The following is a 21,865-nucleotide window of genomic DNA, read 5'->3' on the forward strand; positions in this document are numbered from 1 at the left end:
GAAGAAGAAAAATAAAAAAAGGAAATAAATAAAAAGGGCAATGTTACTATCTCTTTTTCCACACTTGTGCTTCAAAGTAGCACCTTGTTCTTCATGTAGTGAGTCTCATAAGTTGTATTTTTCATACTAGTGGGAATTTTTCATTATAGAACTTGGCTTGTATATTCCTACGATGGGCTTCCTCAAATGCCCTAGGTCTTCGTGAGCGAGCAAGTTGGATGCACACCCACTAGTTTTCTTTTGTTGAGCATTCATTTATAGCTCTAGTGCATCCGTTGCATGGCAATCCCTACTCCTCATGTTGACATCAATTGATGGGCATCTCCATAGCCCGTTGATTATCCTCGTCAATGTGAGACTTTCTCCTTTTTTGTCTTCTCCACACAATCCCCATCATCATATTCTATTCCACCCATAGTGTTATATCCATGGCTCACACTCATGTATTGCGTGAAGGTTGAAAAAGTTTGAGATTATTTAAGTATGAAACAATTGCTTGGCTTGTCATCGGGGGTATAGAAGTTGGGAACATCTTTGTGTGACGAAAATGAAGCATAGCCTAACTATATGATTTTGTAGGGATGAACTTTCTTTTGCCATGTTATTTTGAGAAGACATGATTACTTTGATTAGTATGCTTGAAGTGTTACTATTTCTTTTATTAATATGAACTTTTATTTTGAATCATTTGGATCTGAACATTCATGCCACAATAAAGAAAATTGCATTGAGAATTATGCTAGGTAGTATTCCACATCAAAAATTTCTTTTTTATCATTTACCTACTCGAGGACGAGCAGGAATTAAGCTTGAGGATGCTTGATACGTCTCCAACATATCTATAATTTTTTATTGTTCCATGCTATTATATTACCCCTTTTGGATGTTTATGGGTTTTATTTTACACATTTATATCATTTTTGGGACTAACCTATTAACCGGAGGCCCAGCCCATATTGCTGTTTTATTGCCTATTTCAGTATTTCGAAGAAAAGGAATATCAAACGGAGTCCAAACGGAATGAAACCTTCGGCAACGTGATTTTTTGGAAGATTATCATCCTGGAGACTTGGAGTCCACATCAGAAGATCCCCGAGGAGGCCACGAGATAGGAGCCCCCCCCCCTACAGGGCGCGCCCCCCTGTCTTGTGGGCCCCTCGAGCACTTCCCGACCGACTTCTTTCGCCTATATATGCCTACGTACCCTAAAACCATCGAATATCAAGATAGATCGGGAGTTCCGCCGCCGCAAGACTCTGTAGCCACCAAAAGCCTCTCGGGAGTCCATTCCGGCACCCTGCCGAAGGGGGAATCCATCACCGGTGGCCATATTCATCATCCCGGTGCTCTCCATGACGAGAAGGGAGTAGTTCACCCTCGGGGCTGAGGGTATGTACCAGTAGCTATGTGTTTGATCTCTCTCTCTCATGTTCTCAACTTCACAAGATCTTGATGGATCGCGAGCTTTGCTATTATAGTTGGATCTTATGATGTTTCTCCCCCCTCTACTCTCTTGTGATGAATTGAGTTTCCCTCTTGAAGTTATCTTATTGGATTGAGTCTTTATGATGAGAACACTTGATGTATGTCTTGTCGTGATTATCTATGGTGACAATGGGATTTCACATGCCACTTGATGTATGTTTTGGTGACCAACTTGCGGGTTCCGCCATGAACCTATGCATAGGGGTCGGCACACGTTTTCTTGACTCTCCGGTAGAAACTTTGGGCACTCTTTGAAGTACTTTGTGTTGGTTGGATGAATCTGAGATTGTGTGATGCATATCGTATAATCATGCCCACGGATACTTGAGGTGACAATGGAGTATCTAGGTGACATTAGGGTTTTGGTTGATTTGTGTCTTAAGGTGTTATTCTAGTACAAACTCTTTTATAGATTGATCCGAAAGAATAACTTTGAGGTGGTTTCGTACCCTACCATAATCTCTATGTTTGTTCTCCGCTATTAGTGGCTTTGGAGTGACTCTTTGTTGCATGTTGAGGGATTCTTATATGATCTATCTATGTTATTATTGTTGAGAGAACTTGCACTAGTGAAAGTATGAACCCTATGCCTTGTTTCCTATCATTGCAATACCGTTTACGCTCACTTTTATCATTATTTACCTTGCTGTTTTTATTATTTCAGATTACAAAAACCCATATCTACTATCTATATTGCACTTGTATCACCATCTCTTCGCCGAACTAGTGCACCTATACAATCTACCATTGTATTGGGTGTGTTGGGGACACAAGAGACTCTTTGTTATTTGGTTGCAGGGTTGCTTGAGAGGGACCATCTTCATCCTATGCCTCCCACGGATTGATAAACCTTAGGTCATCCACTTGAGGGAAATTTGCTACTGTCCTACAAACCTGTGCACTTGCAGGCCCAACAACGTCTACAAGAAGAAGGTTGTGTAGTAGACATCACACCTTAACGCCCCCCCCCCCTCCCCCCGCCCCCTCTCCACACACACCACACACTCCACAAAACCTGCGCTCACCGACACACACCACCCCGGTAACCATTGGTAGGTCGCCGCCGCCTGCATCCTCAACCTCTGCCTGTGTGCCGTGGAGCTCGAGGAGCCAATGAACCAAGAGAGGTTTATCGCGGTCTCATTGCCCGACACCGGCGAGGTGGCCGCCGAGGTGTCCTCGTCGTCCTCCATGGGATCTTTATGGATCCGCCCTCGCCGGTCCCCCGATCTGCCCGCCGCCGCGCCCATACGCCAGTTCGAGGACTTCCCCGTCCTCCCTTAGACCCGGTAGCCGACGAGGTCCTACCTCGGAGTCCGGCAGTGGCGGTGGGGGACGTGTGTCGCCGAGATTATAGATCGGGAGACCCAAACCCGCCGGTGGCTTGGTAGCTTCCACATGGCCGAGCTCACAGCCATGGTGTACGACCGCAGGCAGGTCCTCTACCACGGCGCGACGGTAGGCTCAATTTCCACTTTGGCACACGTCCGGTCCACCTCGTTCCGCCGGAGCCAGGGGTGGTGAGCTCGTTTATGGCGCAGGAGGACCGCGAGGCATGGGAGCGCCTCGAGGCCGAGGCCGCCGATGAGGCCTACATGCAAGAGCTCCGCCGACAGCACCCGGAGCTCATGGAGGCAGAGCGGGTGATCTTTCTGGCGCGGAGGGCGGTGAGGTTATCGCGCTCTCCTCTGATAACGAGGTCGAAGGCGGCAAGGACGGCAGCGTGGAGGGCGTCTAGGTGGGCGGCGAGGACAAGGAGATCGACGTTGACGAGTGGAGGAGTGCCCTCCCCAACGACCCCGATGACGGCATCGGCCCGGACCCGGCATGTGGCACACCATACCTGACGTGGAAGGATTGGCTCGACCACTACTTCGACCGAAAGTAGTTTAGCTTAGTTTAAATTTATGTTTTATGTTCGATTATGCAAAACTATCTATGTTTATGTTTGAATACATGCTACTTTTGGTTGAACCTGCTTTGAACTCGATCAAATTGAAGTTTACAACATTAAGTTTAGGGGATCGACTAGAAACAGCCAAAAATTGCTGGAGTATATATATATATATATATATATATATATATATATATATATATATATATATATATATATATATATATATATAATATATAGTGTTACTATTCATCATCCAGGGTGCAGAATACATTATTCTTCACCCGAGGTAATCTTACGAACATTTCATAAATAAATTATGTTTCAAATACAAATAGTTACAGTCATATTGATTCACTGCGTAAAATTTGGCATAAAAAAGGTCAGAAGACCAAAAAAATTACATTTTATATACATTTTACACTATGTTTTTACGTTTCAAAATTTGCGTAACATAAAATATTTTTACGGCGATTATATATTTTCTTACGTTCTCCTTTTATGTTTGAAATAAGAAAAAATTTACGAAACGTAAAATTACGATGCATTCATGTTAAAATAGAGGGGGGCTGAAGAATAATTATTCCTCACCCAGGGTGACGAATAGCGCGACTCTCTCTCTCTCTCTCTCTCTCTATATATATATATATATATATATATATATATATATATATATATATATATAATGTATGTACTAATTGTTTTGGTCCTTTAACTTTTATAGGATCGGCTAGAGATGGCCTTATGCCTTGTTTATTTCAGTTCTTCACAATGTGATGCTCTATACGTGTAACTATTTGCCGTGCAATTCAATTTCATCAATATCAGTTTCAACAATACCACTATGAATTCGATATTTGGTTGTTGTTAAGGATATTGCAGTTAGCATGCCTTTTCGTTTTTTTAACAATAACTAGTGTACTTTAGACATGCACAATACCAGTTTGAATGACTATTTGCTTGTTTATAAATGTTATGCCTGATGCAGTTAACACACCTTTCCACTTCTTGTTTTGCTTAACTAGCGTGCTTAAGCCTGCACACTGAAGCTATCATTTGTAGATTATGTTGTCTACCATGGATATATTTAGTTGATGTTTAACCTATTGTGCTTAACATGCCTTTATATATACTCATACAGGACAATATTGAGAACAGTGTTGTTTTTTCCATTGAGGTTAGTTTCATCGCATTGCTTATACGTACTCATTGTTCAGGATCTCGGTAGCTGGTACCATATAGCCTGGGGGCTGATCGTCGAATCGGACATTTCTGTGAATATATTTGTAACCCATTTATCAGTAGGTTAACTAGGGCCATATTTCATATATCTGAGGCTACATAGCAACATGCATTGTACTAAATGACTAAATATGCAATCCCGAGCTACATAGCAACACGGAAGAGTGTTACCTTAATGTTCATGTTACCTTAATGTTCTGATGATGTCTAGATATATGTGTATAAAATCTTAAATAATGGGATGGAGAGTGTTGTACTACATCATTTTGCAATTGTTGTTTAGCTTCTAATATTAACTTGGTGCTTTTAGGTACACATGTCATTGCCAAAGATCCACACTTCAACCCTTTCTGCATATGGGGCAATGAGATATTCATGCACCAGCATCAAGTGAGGAAACTCATAAAGATTGTTATTAAAATGGGTCAAAAGATGTCAATCAAACTATATGGTTACACTTTATGCAAGACAACAGTGAACTGCAGGATGGTAAGTAAGAACCATGTAGCCTTCTTTTTACTGCCTATAATGAGTTGTGTTAGATGACAATGTCTGAATCTTTTTTCCTTTGCAGTGGATCCTGAAGCAGTTTACTCAAGATTACCTCTCAAACTGCATGATTGGTGACCGGCCATCACAAGGGGTTAGACTAGAGTCGCGTGTGCCTTCTGCATCCAGGAGAGCACAATAGGGCCATTCCACTTCACCTTGTTCAGCAACCAGAATAATTGTCGCCTCTTTCTTTACCATTTTTAATAGTACAAGTATAGAACCCTGGTTCATCATTCTTTATTTGGTGCTTATGTAATTCTTAAACATATGTACCTGTGAATTGAATAATGCATTGGTTGTTTGAACCTGATGGATATGAATAAAGCTACAGCCTACTTTCAAGTTTAAATTAGGTACAATTTTAAATAGCATCAATTAAATTAGGGCAAAATTACTGTGTGCAGGTCATTATGGCTCACAAGGTTAATAAAGCACAACATGTGCAATATACATCATAATCCGACACAGTTCACCGAGTGGAAACGTGTGTAACAATGCACACAGTTGCTGTTTGCAAAGCATGTGTGATGTCAGACACTATCACATACGGTGCGGGGAAACTAAATGTGTGTGAATGTCTACCTATCGTACACGGTTTATAATCATGAACTATTTGTGATGTGCCAGGCATCGTAAACGTAGAGCCAGTTTGGTACGTGCCTAGAAAACTCCCGTGCCTGGAATCTGCCTGGTTTTAGGTAAAACCACAAAACTCTGACTGCGATGGCAATGCGAGCACAGATGAGTAGCAAGCATGAAGCATTTCGGATATATGAGACATCAGAAATGGTTATATAGGGCAACTGTATGCATCAAGGCTCCCTATCCCCGACGGTTTCTGGGTCATGTGGGAAGGATCCCCCTATTGCCCACACTCACTTGGCGATGGTTCCAAGTGCCGTCCCGAAAAGGGGTTAAAATCGTTTGTATAGCACCAACGCGTACCAGTGTTAGTTGAATCAGATTTGACAAAGACGGTCCTTGTAGAAGGTTAAATAGCAACTTGCATATCACTGTTGTGGCTTTGCGTAGGTAAGAATCGTTCTCGCTAGATACCCATAGCATCCACGTAAAACCTGCAACAACAATTAGAGGACGTCTAACTTGATTTTGCAGGGTATGTTGTGATATGATATGGCCAAAGAAATGATGATATATATATATATATATGATGTATGAGATGATCATGTTTGTATTTATATCGACTTGCATGTCGATGCATATGGCAACCAGCAGGAGCCATAGGGTTGTCTTTAATTATTGTATAACCTGCGTGTCAATCATTAAGCGCTATTTAATGCTTTACTTTATCGCTAAACGGTAGCAATAGTAGTAGAAGCATGGTTGGCGTCACAACCCCGATGGCGACACAATGATGGAGATCATGGTGTCATGCTGGTGACAATGAAGATCATGCCAGTGCTTTGGAGATGGAGATCGAAAGCACAAGTTGATGGCCATATCATGTCACTTATGATTTGCATGTGATCTTAATCCTTTTATGCATCTTATTTTGCTTAGGACGATGGTAGCATTATAAGGTGATCCCTCACTAAAATTTCAAGATAAAATTGTGTTCTCCCCAAGTGTGCACCGCTCCGAAAGTTTGTCGTTTTGAAGCACCACGTGATGATCGGGTGTGATAGACTCTACGTTCACATACAACGGGTGCAAGCCAGTGTTGCACATGCGGAACACTTGGGTTAAACTTGACAAGCCTAGCATGTACAGATATGGCCTCCGAACACAAGAGACCGAAAGGTTGAACACGAGTCATATAGCAGATATGATCAACATGGAGATGTTCACCATTGAAACCACCTCATTTCACGTGATGATCAGACTTGGGTTGGTGAATTTGGATCGTGTTACACTCGGACAACCGGAGGGATGTTGATTTGAGTGGGAGTTCTTAGGTAATATGATTAATTGAACTCATTATCATGAACAATAGTTTAAAGTTGCCTTAGCAAATTTATGTTGTAGATCAATGGCTCGCACAGTAGCCCCCCTGAATTTCAATGTGTTCCTAGGGAAAGCTAAGCTGAAATATGATGGAAGTAACTTTGTGGACTGGGCCCTCAATCTGAGGATTATCCTCACAGCTTCCCATAAGTCTTATGTCCTTGATGCACCGCTTGGTGCGCCACCCCTCCAGTGACTGTGGACGTTGTGAACGCCTGGCAGTCACGTGTTGATGACTACTCAATAGTTCAGTGCGCCATGTTGTATGTCTTAGAGCCGGGACTTCAAAGGTGTTTTGAACTTCATGGAGCATATGAGATGTTCTAAGAGTTGAAGCTTACCTTTGAGAAGAATGCCCGGATCGAGAGGTGTGAGACCTCCGATAAGTTCTATGCTTGCAAGATGGAGGAGAACGGGTCTGTCAGTGAGTACATACTCAAAATGTCTAGGTACTACAATCGTCTAGCTGAATTGGTAACTGAGCTCCCGCCAGAGTCTGTCACTGATAGAGTTCTTCAATCGCAAGCACCTAGCTACAAGAGCTTTGTGTTGAACTATAACATGCAAGGGATGAACAAGTCAGTCTCCGAGCTGTTCGTGATGCTGAAAGTCACTGAGTTGGACATCCAGAAGGAGCATCAAGTGTTGATGGTGAATAAAACCACTAGTTTCAAGAAGAGCAAGGGAAAGAAGGGAAACTTCAAGAAGGGTGGCAAAACAGTTGCTCCTCCCGTGAAGAAACCCAAGGCCGGACCCAAGCCAGAAACTGAGTGCTTCTATTGTAAGGGAATTGGCCACTGGAAGCGGAACTTCCCCAAGTATCTGGCCGACAAGAAGGGGGCCAACGTCAACAAAGGTATATGTGATATACATGTTATTGATGTGTACCTTACCAACTCTCATTGTAGTGCTTGGGTATTTGATGCCGGTTCAGTTGCTCACATTTGCAACTCAAAGCAGGAACTACGGAATAGATGGAGGCTAGCAAAGGACTAAGTGATGATGCGCGTGGGAAATGGTTCCAAGGTTAATGTGATCTCCGTCGGCACGCTCGCTCTTCGATTATCATTGAGATTAGTGATGAACCTGAATAATTGTTATTTAGTGCCTGCGTTGAGCATGAATATTGTATCTGGATCTTGTTTGATGCGAGACGGTTACTCATTTAAATTAGAGAATAATGGTTGTTCTATTTATATGGGTAATATATTTTATGGTCATGCACCCATTGTGAGGGGTTTGTACTTATTGAATCTCAATAGTGATGATACACATGTTCTTAGCATTGATGCCAAACGATGTAGAGTTGATAGTGATAGTACCACTTTCTTGTGGCCCTGCCGCTTATGTCATATTGGTGTAAAGCACATGAAGAAACTCCATGTTGATGGACTTTTGGAGTCACTCAATTTTGGATCGCTTGACACATGCGAACCATGCCTCATGGACAAGATGAATAACACCCCGTTTTCTAGTACAATGGAACATGCAAGTGACTTGTTGGAAATCATACATACTGATGTGTGCACTCCGATGAGCATTGATGCACGCGATGGATATCGTTACTTTCTCACCTTCATCGATGACTTGAGTAGATATAGGTATATTTACTTAATGAAGCATGAGTCTGAAACGTTTGAAAAGTTCAAGCAATTTCAAAGTGAAGTTGACAATCATCGCAACAAGAAGATCAAATTCCTACAATCTAATCAAGGGGAGAATATCTGAGTTATGAGTTTGGCAATCACTTAAGACAATGTGGAATCGTTTCGCAGTTGATGCCACCTGGAACACCACAGCGTAATGGTGTGTCCGAACATCGTAATCGTACCTTATAGGATATGGTGTGTTCTGTGATGTCTCTTGCCGATCTGCCACTATCATTTTGGGGTTATGCGTTAGAGACAGTTGCATTCACTTTATAGGGCACCATCTAAGTCCGTTGAGACGACACCGTATGAACTATGGTTTGGGAAGAAACCTAAGTTGTTGTTTCTTAAAGTTTGGGGTTACGATGCTTATGTCAAAAGACTTCAGGCAGAAAAGCTCGAACCCAAAGGGGATAACTGCATCTTCATAGGATACCCAAAAGAGACGGTTGGGTATACCTTCTATCTCGTATTCAAAGGCAAAGTGTTTGTCGCTAAGAATGGGTCCTTTCTCGAGAAGGAGTTTCTCTCGAAAGAATTGAGTGGGAGGAAAATAGAACTTGATGAGGTTGTCGAACCTTTACTTAAACCAGTGAGTAGTGCAGCGCAGAAAGATGTTTCTGTAACACCTACGTTAGTTGAAGAAGAAGTTGATGATATTGATCATCAAGTTTTGGATCAAGTGACTATAGAACCTCATAGGTCGGCAAGGATACGTACTACTCCTGAGTGGTACGGCAACCCTGTCTTGGTGGTCATGTTATTGGACAGCAATAATGATGAACCTACAAGCTCTGAAGAAGCAATGGTGGGCCCGGATTCCAACAAATGGTTAGAGGCCATGAAATCCAAGATAGGATCCATGTATGAAAACAAATAGGGACTTTGGAAGTATTGCCTGAAGGACGAAAGGCCATTCAGAATAAATGGATCTTCAAGAAGAAGACGGACGCGGACGGTAATTTCACCGTCTATAAAGCTCGACTTGTGGCAAAGGAGTTTTCACAAGTTCAAGGAGTTGACTACGATGATACTTTCCCACCCGTAGTGATGCTTAAGTCCGTCATAATCATGTTGGCAATAGCTGCATTTTTCAATTATGAAATCTGGCAGATGGATGTCAAAACAACGTTCCTTAACAGTTTCCTTAAGGAAGAGTTGTATATGATGCAACCGGAAGGTTTTGTCGATCTAGAGAATGCTAACAAAGTGTGCAAGCTCCAGCGATCCATTTATGGACTGGTGCAAGCATCTCAGAGTTGGAATATTTGCTTTGATGAGGTGATCAAAGCATTTGGGTTTATACAAGTTTATGGAGAAGCTTGTATTTACAAGAAAGTGAGTGGGAGCTCTATAGCGTTTATGGTATTATATGTGGATGACATATTGCTGATTGGAAACAATATAGAACTTTTGGAAAGCGTGAAGGAATATTTGAACAAGAGTTTTTCAATGAAGGACCTAGGAGAAGCTGATTTCATATTAGGCATCAAGATCTATAAAGATAGATCAAGACGCTTGATAGGACTTTCACAAAGCACATACCTTGATAAGATTTTGAAGAAGTTCAAAATGGATCAGTCCAAGAAGGGGTTCTTGCCTGTTTTGCAAGGTGTTAAGTTGAGTCAGACTCAATGCCCGGCGACTACAAAGGATAGAGAAAAGATGAGTGTCATCCCCTATGCATCTGCCATAGGCTCTATCATGTATGCGATGTTGTGCATAAGACCGGATGTCAGCCTTGCCATAAGTATGACCGGAAGGTTTCAAAGTAATCCAGGAGTGGATCACTAGACAGCGGTGAATAATATCTTAAGTACCTGAAAAGGACTAATTAAATGTTTCACATTTATGGAGGTGATCAAGAGCTCGTCGTAAAGGGCTGCGTCGATGCAAGCTTTTACACTGATCCCGATGACTCTAAGTCTCAAACTGGATAATCATTTATTGTCTATGCTATAATTGTGTTGACCGGAAACTCAAATACATGTTGGATACATACACAACAACATGTCCCTTGTAAGCCTCTATCGTACTAGCTCATCAATCGAAGATGGCTATGGTTTCCTAGCCATGGACATGAGTTGTCATTTGATAACGGGATCACATCATTAGGAGAATGATGTGATGGACAAGACCCAAACTATGAACGTAGCATATGATCGTATCAAGTTCATTGATATTGTTTTTCTGCATGTCAAGTATATGTTCCTATGACCATGAGATCATGTAACTCACTGACACCGAAGGAGTGCCTTGTGTGTACCAAATGTCGCAACGTAACTGGGTGACATAAAGGTGCTCTACAGGTATCTCCGAGGGTGTCTGTTGAGTTGGCATGGATCAAGACTGGGATTTGTCACTCTGTATGATGAAGAGGTATCTCAGGTCCCACTTGGGAATACAACATCACAATAAGCTTGCAACCAATGTGACCAATGAGTTAGTCACAGGATCTTGTATTACGGAACGAGTAAAGAGACTTGCTGGTAATGAAACTGAACTAGGTATGGAGATACCGATGTTAGAATCTCGGGCAAGTAACATACCAATAGACAAAGGGAACTGCATACTGGATTAGCTGAATCCTTGACATCGAGGTTCGACCGATAAGATCTTTGTAGAATATGTAGGAACCAATATGGGCATCCAAGTCCTGCTATTGATTATTGAATGTAGAGGTGTCTCGGTCATGTCTGCATAGTTCTCGAACCCGCAGGGTCTACACAATTAACGTTTGGTGATGGTATAAGTATAGTTGAGTCATTATGGTGGTTACCGAAGGTTGTTCGGAGTCCCGTATGAGATCCCGGACGTGATGAGAACACGGAGGTGCCGTCCGTTCGGCACTTGGATCGGAGTTTGCGGGACGGATCTTGATTGGATCGCGAAGACGTTCGACTACATCAACCGCGTTTCTTAGCAGTTCCTCTTAGCGGTCTACAAGGGTATGTAGATGCAATCTCTCCTATCGTAGATGTTCATCTCCTAGATTGATCTTGGTGAGCATAGGAAATTTTTTGTTTCCCATGCAACTTTCCCCAATACCGACAACATATGATGATGTCCATCAATGCATTGAATACCTTGTCCCTTGTCTTACAAACAAAAGGGTTTGTGACTCCTTGAACTAGTGCAAGATGTGTAAGTTGGTTGCACAAGTTCTTGTCAAAGTGAATATGAATGAGTTTGTTGGCGAAGTCACCCTCAAGAACACTCTAGGTCTTCTTCTTTGGGACCCACATCAACTTGATAGGAATCCTTGGTGTTGTAGTCAAACTTGATGACGTAGAGCTTGATGAAGTTTTGGGAACCCACTTGACCATGGCTTTAGGTGCTTCTTTCAATGAATCAATTTCTTTTTTAAGTTTTTCCTTGCCTTTTAGCTTGTGGTCTTGTGGTGGAAGATCATCTTGAGCTCGTGTTCCCTCAAAACAAGTGGGGTCATACTTCTCTTGTTGAGGAACAAACTCTATGTTGGGGTATTGATCTTCTTCCCATTCAACTCCATTGGCATTGAACTTTCATTCAAAACCAACACCTTGATTCTTCTGGTGCCTTCCTTGCTTGCGTACAATTTCCTCAAATTGCTTACTCCCGGCAAGACTCTTGTAAACACATTTCTCTATAATTCCCTTCAATAAGCTATTTTCTTGCTCAAGTGTAACTTGGCTAAGAGACTCATTAGTGGAATCAAGAGAATTACTAGAAGAAACAATATTGGATTTAGCATGGTTATTTGTTACTACTAGAAGAAGAATCTTTCTTGCTCTTGTTACTAGATTTTACTTGTGGCATATAAGTAGACAAGAGGAGAAGTTTGGCAATGTAAGAAGAACTCTTCTTTCAAAGATCATCATTGATAGCTTTTAGAAACTCATGCTCTTGCTCTAAATTTAGCTTCTCGTAGCGTAGCTTCTCATGAGTTCTTAGGAGCTCTCTATGATCCTCTTGAGTTGTTTCATGAGCTAACTTAAGAGTGTTTAGCTCTTTAGTTAGACGCTCAATCTCCTTCTTATCATTGCCATTCGTTTCATCTTGATTATCATGATTACTAGCAAGTTCACTATAGCTTTCATCACTAGTTTTGTCAACAAGTAAATCATCATCACCTAGCAAATCATCTTCATCACTACTGAAATCAAGATACTCGGGGTGTGATACTTTAGGGCCTTTAGCCATGAAGCATCTTCCGATTCCTTCATTTGGTGAATCAAATATGTCGTGGGAGTTGGATGACGCTAGAGCAAGTCCGGCAACACCTTCATCTTGAGTATAGTCGGAGTCGGAGTGATAACTTCTCTCGGAGTAGTTGTCGGAGTCGGAACCGGAAACCCATTCACCGACATGAGCTTGATGCCATCGTCTTGTGTAGCTCTTTGATGACTTGTCTTTCCTTTTCGAATCCTTGCTTCTTCGAGAGGGTCTTCGTTCATAGCGATCATCTCTACTCCTTCTCTCCCTATGAGGTGATTCATCTCTTCTACTTATCCTTTTGGGTGAGTCTTCTCTTTTATTTTAGGGTGTCGTACACTCATTGAGTATTGTCCGGGTCTTCCACAGTTATAGCAATTACGGTCACGACTAGAAGATCTTATATCATTGTAGGACCTTGACTTGGAGCTTCTATCTTTGCTTCAAATCTTGTAGAAGTTGTTGAAGTTCTTCACCATTAGAGTTATTTCCTCATTGGAGACTAGCTTGTCACTTGATGTTGTAGTAGCATCACTTGAAGCTTTGTATGCACCACCTGACTTATTGTGGCGCTCTTCCTTATCCCTGAGTGACATCTCATGAGAAACAATCCTTCCAATGACTTTTGTGGGCTTGAGATCTTTGTAGTTGGGCATCATTTGGATCAATGTGCACATGGTATCATATTTTCCATCCAAAGCTCTAAGTATCTTCTTGATGATGAATTTGTCAGTCATCTCTTCACTTCCTAGGCCGGCAATCTCATTTGTGATGAGAGCAATCCTAATATACGTTTCGGCGACTCCTTCACCATCCTTCATCTTGAACTTGTCAAGTTGACTTTGGAGCACATCCAACTTGGATTCCTTGAAGGACTTGGTACCTTCGTGCATATCAACCAAAGTATCCCAAACTTCCTTTGCATTCTTAAGGCGGCTGATTTTGTTGAACTCCTCGGGGCACAACCCATTGAAGAGAATGTCACAAGCTTGAGCATTGTATTGCAACATCTTCCATTCTTCCGTGGTCGCTTCATGATCCAGTTCTCTACCATCTTCGAAGAATTCACATTGCAAACCAATATGAACAACAGCCCAAACAGCAGGATTATGACCAAGAATATGCAATTTCATCTTATGCTTCCAACTAGCAAATTTGTACCATCAAAATATGGACCTCTACGGTGATAGTTACCCTCACTAGATGCCATACTCTCCTAGGTTGTGAAATCAAGGCTATGGTGACCAAAGCAATGGAAACCAAGGCCTACGAAGACCGAAGCTCTGATACCACTTGTAGGATCGAAAGAAGTCTAGAGGGGTTGATTAGACTACTTGACCAAATAAAACTTAACATTTTCCCAATTTTAGTTATAGGCAGATTTTAGCAATCATAAAAAGTCAAGCAATCAACCTACACATGCAATTCTAAGAGTATAGCAGCGGAAAGGAAAACATTGCATATGTAAGTAAAGGAATGGTTTGGAGAAGGCAAACACAATGGGAACATGAAGATTTTTGCCGTGGTTCCAATAGGTGGTGCTATCTTACATCCACGTTGATTGAGACTTCAACCCACGAAGGGTAACGACTGCGCGAGTCCATGGAGGGCTCCACCCATGAAGGGTTCACGAGGAAGCAACCTTGTCTATCCCACCATGGACATCGCCCACGAAGGACTTGCCTTACTCGGGTAGATCTTCACAAAGTAGGAGATCTCCTTGCCCTTACAAACTTCTTGGTTCAACTCCACATCATGTCGGAGGCTCCCAAGCGACACCTAACCAATCTAGGAGACACCACTCTCCAAAAGGTAATAGATGGTGTGTTGATGGTGAACTCCTTGCTCTTGTGCTTCAAATGATAGTCTCCCCAACACTCAACTCTCTCTCCCAGATTTGGCTATGGTGGAAGAAGGATTTGATTGGAAAGCAACTTGGGGAAGGCTAGAAATCAAGGTTCAAATGGTAGGAATGGAATCTCTTGATGTCAACACATGAGTAGGTGGTTCTCTCTTAGAAAATGAGTAGTTGAAGTGTAGGCACGTTTTGATGGCTCCCTTATTGAGTAAGAGGGGGTGGAGGGGTATATATAGCCTCCACACAAAATCCAATTGTTTACACACTTTTGACCCAACTCGGTGGCACGATCATAATTCTCGGTGGGATCGACCTGTGTAAAAGATATGAATGTTAGGAATCTCGGTGGGACCGACTGGAACAACTCGGAGGGACCGATGTGCAATGGCAAGGGCAAACCTCGTTTTGGTGGCACCGATTGCATCAACTCGGTAGGACCGAAGTGAAGCAATAAGGCAATCGAAAGTTGGCAAGCCATCTCGGTGGTACTGATTGCAAAACTCGGTGGGACTAAAATAATTGCAACTAGTAACATAGAGTTGGCAAGGCCATCTCGGTGTGACCGAGATCCATATCGGTGGATCCGATTTGTTAAGATTTGGCAGTGGCTATGTCCAGAAGAACTCGGTGGCTCCGGATAGGGAATTTTGGTGGGGTTGAGTTGGAATGTAGGATTTGGACATATTTGGATGGAGAAAGTGGTTGAGGGTTTTGGAGCAATATCACTAAGCACTTGAGAAAATAGATCATTAAGAAACACCTCATCACCTTTTAATAGTATTGGCTTTCCTATGGACTCAATGTGATCTTGGATCACTTAACCAAAAATGTAGAGTCTTGAGCTTTTGCCAATCCATGTCCTTAGCATATTGAGGGGTCCACAATCAATAGTCATTTCCATGCCAACCATTGAACATCCTAAAATCTTTGACTTGAATGGATATTAGTTCAATGAGATGTTGTTATGAATTACCAAAACCACCCAGGGATTAGTTGCACTTTCACACTTGCTGCTACTTTTCATTATTAACATGATCCTCCGGACCAAAGAATCATACTATTTTTCTCCAATCTAGCACATCGCCCCTTTTAAGGGCAACACGGGTGGAAACCCTAGATCCCACTGCTACCACTCCTTTCCTCCTATCGATGCACCTCATAGCTCATGTAGTGGACAACGAAGACGGGGCTTATCCTCTCATGTCAGTGCATATGGTTCCATGACAATTTGGCAGTCTAGACGTGGCGACGTCGAGGTATGACATGATAGAAGCATATTGTGGCCCGCTCTTGTAGATGGAAGGTGGCTTGCCCAACTCCGAGGGGTTCAGAAAGGTAGAGTGGCACAAGGCTCTCGTTGAAAAGTTAAGTCTATGATAGAGGTCGATGATGGCACTTGATAAAGGTATCTATAATTTTTGCTATGTCAATACTACTACTATATCATTATTGCAGCACTCTCACAACATTTTTTTGGACTTGCCTATTAATTTACTGCCCAATGTCGGTTGTTTCTTCTGCACATTATTTGGACTTTTCAGAAAAACATTGTTGGGGGACCATAAAAATTAAAAAATTAGAGCACAAAGTTTTGGATCTAAATGGAAACATGGGAGCCAAGAACCACCAGAAAAGCCTATGGGCCACACACGACAAGGGGTCTGGCCATACCTAGAGGTTGTGTGGGCCCCCATGAGGCACCAATCCACCACCCCTTCCTTTCGCTTCCTTTATATTTTCCCGAAAACCCTCAGAAAAATTTGTCAAGGATTTTTTCTGTCACCATAGGCATCATGCGTCCACGATGATCCAATATGAAGACCATTTATTATATACTGTCGAAGGCGAAAATCATCAGTGGAGCTATCTTCAGCAATCTCGCTGCCACCATGTCCATGTGTGAGTAATCCTTGTGAGGGTCCATATCAGTAGCTAGATGGCATCTTCTCTCCCATGTTTCTCAATACAAGGATCAGGAGTCGCCCTACATGATTGTGATCTATGTGATGTAATTCTCGGTGTTTTTATTGCGGTGTGATTAATTGTCAGTTTATGATGATATAGTACCATGTGGTATTATATATACTACTTTATCATTTCAAGTATATCCATATACTATATCTAAGATATGTCAAAGTAAGTTATATGAAAAAAGTGCATGTGACTCCATAGTTTTTTATATTTCAAAAGTACCTTCATATTTATACGTATAAAAAAACATACTAAAAAATGTACATACTACCTAAAAAGTGGTATATATACTACTCAAATATTATTATATAATATGCACTACACGTAGATACTCTCGGTTTTGGCAAGTACTACATATAACATACAAAACTAACATGAGGGTAACTACCCGTGGGATAGGTGATACGTCTCCAACGTATCTATAATTTTTTATTATTCCATGCTATTATATTATCTATCTTGGATGTTTTATATATATACAAGCAACTTTATATCATTTTTTGGGACTAACCTACTAACTTAGTGCCTAGTGCCAGTTGTTTTTGCTTGTTTTTTACTTTGTAGAAAAACAATACCAAACGAAGTCCAAATACCACGAAACGTTTTGGAGATTTTTTTAGTAATAATAGACCCTGGAAGCTTCGAGAAGGAACGAGAAGACGAAGAAGTGGCCCACTAGGCACCAGGGTGCACCAGGGGCCTGGGGCATGCCCTGGTACCTAGTGGAGCCCACAGACCTCCGTTTGGCCTAACTCCGCCTCTATAAATTCTCTAAAATTAGGAAACCTACCCAGGAGTCCACGAAATGCTTATTTCACCATCGCAAGCCACTGTTCTCGAGAGTTCCCATCCGAGGACCCTTTCTGGCACTCTGCCGGAGGAGGAATCAATCACGGAGGGGTTCTTCATTAACCTTGTTGCCCCTGCGATGATGCGTGACTATTTTACCACAGACCTACAGGTCCATAGTTAGTAGCTAGATTGCTTCTTCTCTCTTTTTGATCTTCAATACAATGTTCTCCTAGGTGTTCTTGGAGATCTATTTGATGTAATGACTTTTTGTGGTGTGTTTGTTGGGATCCGATGAATTGTGAGTTTATGATCAGATCTATCCATGAACATCATTTGAGTTCTGAACTCTTTTATGAATGATTAATATAGCTTCCTATTTCTTCTCCAGTTTATTGGTTTGGTTTGGCCAACTAGATTGATTTATCTTGCCAAGGAGAGGTGCTTTGTAATGGGTTCGATTTTGCGGTGCTCAATCCAAGTGACAAAAAGGGACATGACTGTATCATTGGTATTAAGGGTAAAAAGATGGGGTTTATTCATACGTGAGTTTATCTTGTCTACATCATGTCATCTTGCTTAAAGCATTACTCTGTTTTTCCATGAACTTAATACACTAGATGCATGTTGGATAGCTGTCGATGTGTGGAGTAATAGTAGTAGATGCAGAATTGTTTCGTCTAGTAATCTTGGACGTGATGCCTATGTATGATCATTGCCTTGGATATCGTCATAATTATTTGCTTTTCTATCAATTTCCTAACAGTAATTTGTTTACCCACCATATGCTATTTTCTCGAGAGAAGCCTCTAGTGAAAACTATGGCCCCTGGTCTATCTTTTATCATATATTAAATCTAAAAATACCTTGCTGTAATTTTCTTTTATTTATTTTATTTTGTATTTTTGTCAGATCTATCTATCAAAAACTATACAATTTAATCTTGCTCGTAACTGTTGAGGGATTGCCAACCCCTCTACGCGCTGGGTTGCACGTATTTGTTGTTTGTGTGCAGGTGATGTTTACATAGCGTTTCTTGGTTCTCCTATTGGATTGATAACCTTGGTTTTATAACTGAAGGAAATACTTATCTCTACTGTACTGCATCATGCTCGCCTCTTCGGGGAAATCCTAACGCAGCTCACAAGTAGCAGGAAGAATTTTTGGTGCCGTTGCCGGGGAGACATCATCAACATCTATCAAGTACCTACGCATAAACTTTCATCTCCTTGCATTTACTTTATTTGCCATTTGCCTCGTGTTTTCATCTCCCCCACTTCTAAGAAGTTTTTACAAAAATACAAAAATATTTTCCGTTTGCTTTTTGCTTGTTATCTTGTTTGCCTTATTGTTTGTTTTTGTCATCATGTCTAAATCTAAAAAAGAATTTGCTAAAGAAAATTTTGATAATCTTGATAATGATGATCCTCATGAAAAAGAAACTACTATCATCCATACTAAAAAAACTTCGTATAGGTAGTAGTAATATTATTGGAAAAGGTGTCATCCAAGATTTCTTTACTTGTGTTGGTACGTTACCTATGCTAGGAGGGTCAATTCTTAATAAAACTTCTAGTCTTGCGGATGCAATATCTTTGTTTATAGTTGAACTTGAAAGACAATTTGTTCACATGCATCCTTCCATACAAAGGATCCTTCTAGAATTCTCGAATACCGATGATCCTTCTGTTAAGCATGTCACCACTAGATTTCTAGCTTGTGAATTTGGGCATATTATGAAAGAAGCGCATGAAATATTTGCTCATTATAATATAAATTGTGGTTGTCCCCCAATAGAAGAGATTATTTTTAATCAAGAAGAGATAAGGAGACTACAATCTCTGGATTATGCTGCTTACAATGAAAATCTAAGGAAAAAGGTTCCCCCATCCATTTTGATTGATAAAATTTCTGAACAAAATGATAAATTTGCTATAAAAAATAATGGACTAGGACATATGCTTAAGAAAAGTGTTAGGGAGCATAATCAAAGGAATGTTTATAATGAAGAGATAGTCATCACATATAAAGGGCCAAGGGAGGAACCTCCTCCTCCCAAACTTGATCTTATGGATCCGTACCCTATTAAATTTATCCCTTTTGATTATTTTCCCTTGCCACAAAGAAATCTTGCTGCTTAAAGGAAGGATTATGAGATGAGCATGGATGATCTCCCTCATTTTTACTACAATACTTGAAATTATGCATTATGCCTAGCTAGGGGCATAAAACAATAGCGCTTGTTGGGAGGCAACCCAATAGTTATCATGTTTCTTGTTTACTTTCTGTTTTTTTGTGTTCACACAATTATGCTACTATTATGATTGTGTTTTTATGTTTTAATTAGTGTTTGGGCAAGTAAAGCCTTTAGGATTATGATGGACGATAGTTGACTTGAATTCTGTGGAAAAACAGAAACTTTTGTGCCCAATTCTGGAATTTTGTAAATTCATAGAAATGTGTTTTTGCTCTGATTTTTTTAATTAATTGATATACAAATTTCCCACGTCTTCCTAATTTTCAGAATTTTTGGAATAACAGAAGTATGAGCTTAATTCAAGTTTCTATAGATTGTTCTGTTTTTGAAAGATTCTGTTTTTGTTGCATTGTGTGCTTATTTTGATGAACCTATGGATTGTATTGGGAGGTATAAGCCATGGTAAAGTTAGAATACAATAGGTATAATGCAATCACAAAATATGAATGGGTTTGCAATAGTACTTAAAGTAGTGATTTGTCTTCTTATACTAACGGATCTCATGAAGGTTTTGTTAAGTTTTGTGTGATTGAAGTTTTCAAGTTTTAGGTGAGATCACGATGGATGAGGAATAAGGAGGGGCTAGAGTTCAAGCTTGGAGATGCCCGAGGCACCCCAACATAATATTCAAGCACTCCCAAGCAACTAAGCTTGGGGATGCCCCAAAAGGCATCCCCTCTTTCTTCTAATGACCATCGATAATTTTACTTGAAGCTATATTTTTATTTGTCACATATCATCAGTTTTGCTTGGAGCATCATGTATGATATGAATCTTTGCTTTTTGCTTTTTAGTTTGTCATAATCATCCTTACTGAACACACCTATTTGAGAGAGCTATACTTTATCATGATTTGTTAGAATTGCTCTATGTGAGCTAGGTAGTTGCTCTAGTGCTTCACTTAAATCTTTTAGAGCACGATGGCGATTAAATTTTGAAGAAATACTTGAACTATCATGCTTCACTTAAATTATTTTGAGAGTTGATATTATTATGTTCTGAAGAAATGCACTCTCATGCTTTAGTTACATTATTTTGAGAGTTAATATGATTATGTTTTAAAGAAATGCACTCTCATGCTTCACTTATATTATTTTGAGAGATGATATGAATTTTTTTGAAGAAATATTCGTGCTCGCGTGCTTCACTTAAATCTTTTTGAGAGTTGATAATAGCAATGGTAATTTGCACGAGATACGAATTTGTTCCCAAAGTGATGAATATTCAAGAGGGATATAATAAAAAAATCATGAAAAGATCATTGGATATTATAAACTTTGATTCCTTGCAATAGTTTTGGGATATGGAGATAGTAATATGTGAGTCATGTTGGTGAGTAATTATGCTTTAGTAAGAATATTGGTGTTAAGGTTTGTGATTCCCTATGCAAGATCGAAAGTCAATAGTTATGCAATGAAGTTACATCCAACTTATGATGTTTCATTGTTAGTTATGTTCAATACATGTTTATGATCATTTTCATTTTTGGTTGGTAGCTTCTCAATCTATTTGATAGCCTTCATTTGTACTAAGCAGGAATGCTGCTTGTACATCCAACTCCTTAAACCAAAGTTGTATATACGTGTGACAGCTCAATAGACCAGTGTGATAAGAAAATCGACTAACCGCTTATCTTTTTCAAGCGGTTTTTTCAAAACCTGAGAGGTAACCAACTCCGCTGTAAAAAAAGGACTCTTGGATTGAAATCTCACATATAAAAGAGAAGTCACTGAAACTAAAATAAAGTCACAACTTGTAAACAGATGGCCCATTCAAAGAAAGAAAAGTCCTAAAGATGTATCCAATTGTTACAAGGTCCACCTAAGTTATAGTCAAAAGCAATTTAGCTCATGTTACTCAACAAAGAAACTAAAATGCAAAAGACAACCTGTTAATTGACGAGCATGCAGCAATAACGAATCTCAAAGGAAGCCACCAAAGCACGATAACAGGGTGGGCTGCTGGTTGCGGGCAGTACTATAATAGCTAGGACTTAGTTAATTTACTTA

This window comes from Triticum dicoccoides, chromosome 6B, assembly GCF_002162155.2.
Source record: "Triticum dicoccoides isolate Atlit2015 ecotype Zavitan chromosome 6B, WEW_v2.0, whole genome shotgun sequence".
Lineage (NCBI taxonomy): Eukaryota > Viridiplantae > Streptophyta > Magnoliopsida > Poales > Poaceae > Triticum > Triticum dicoccoides.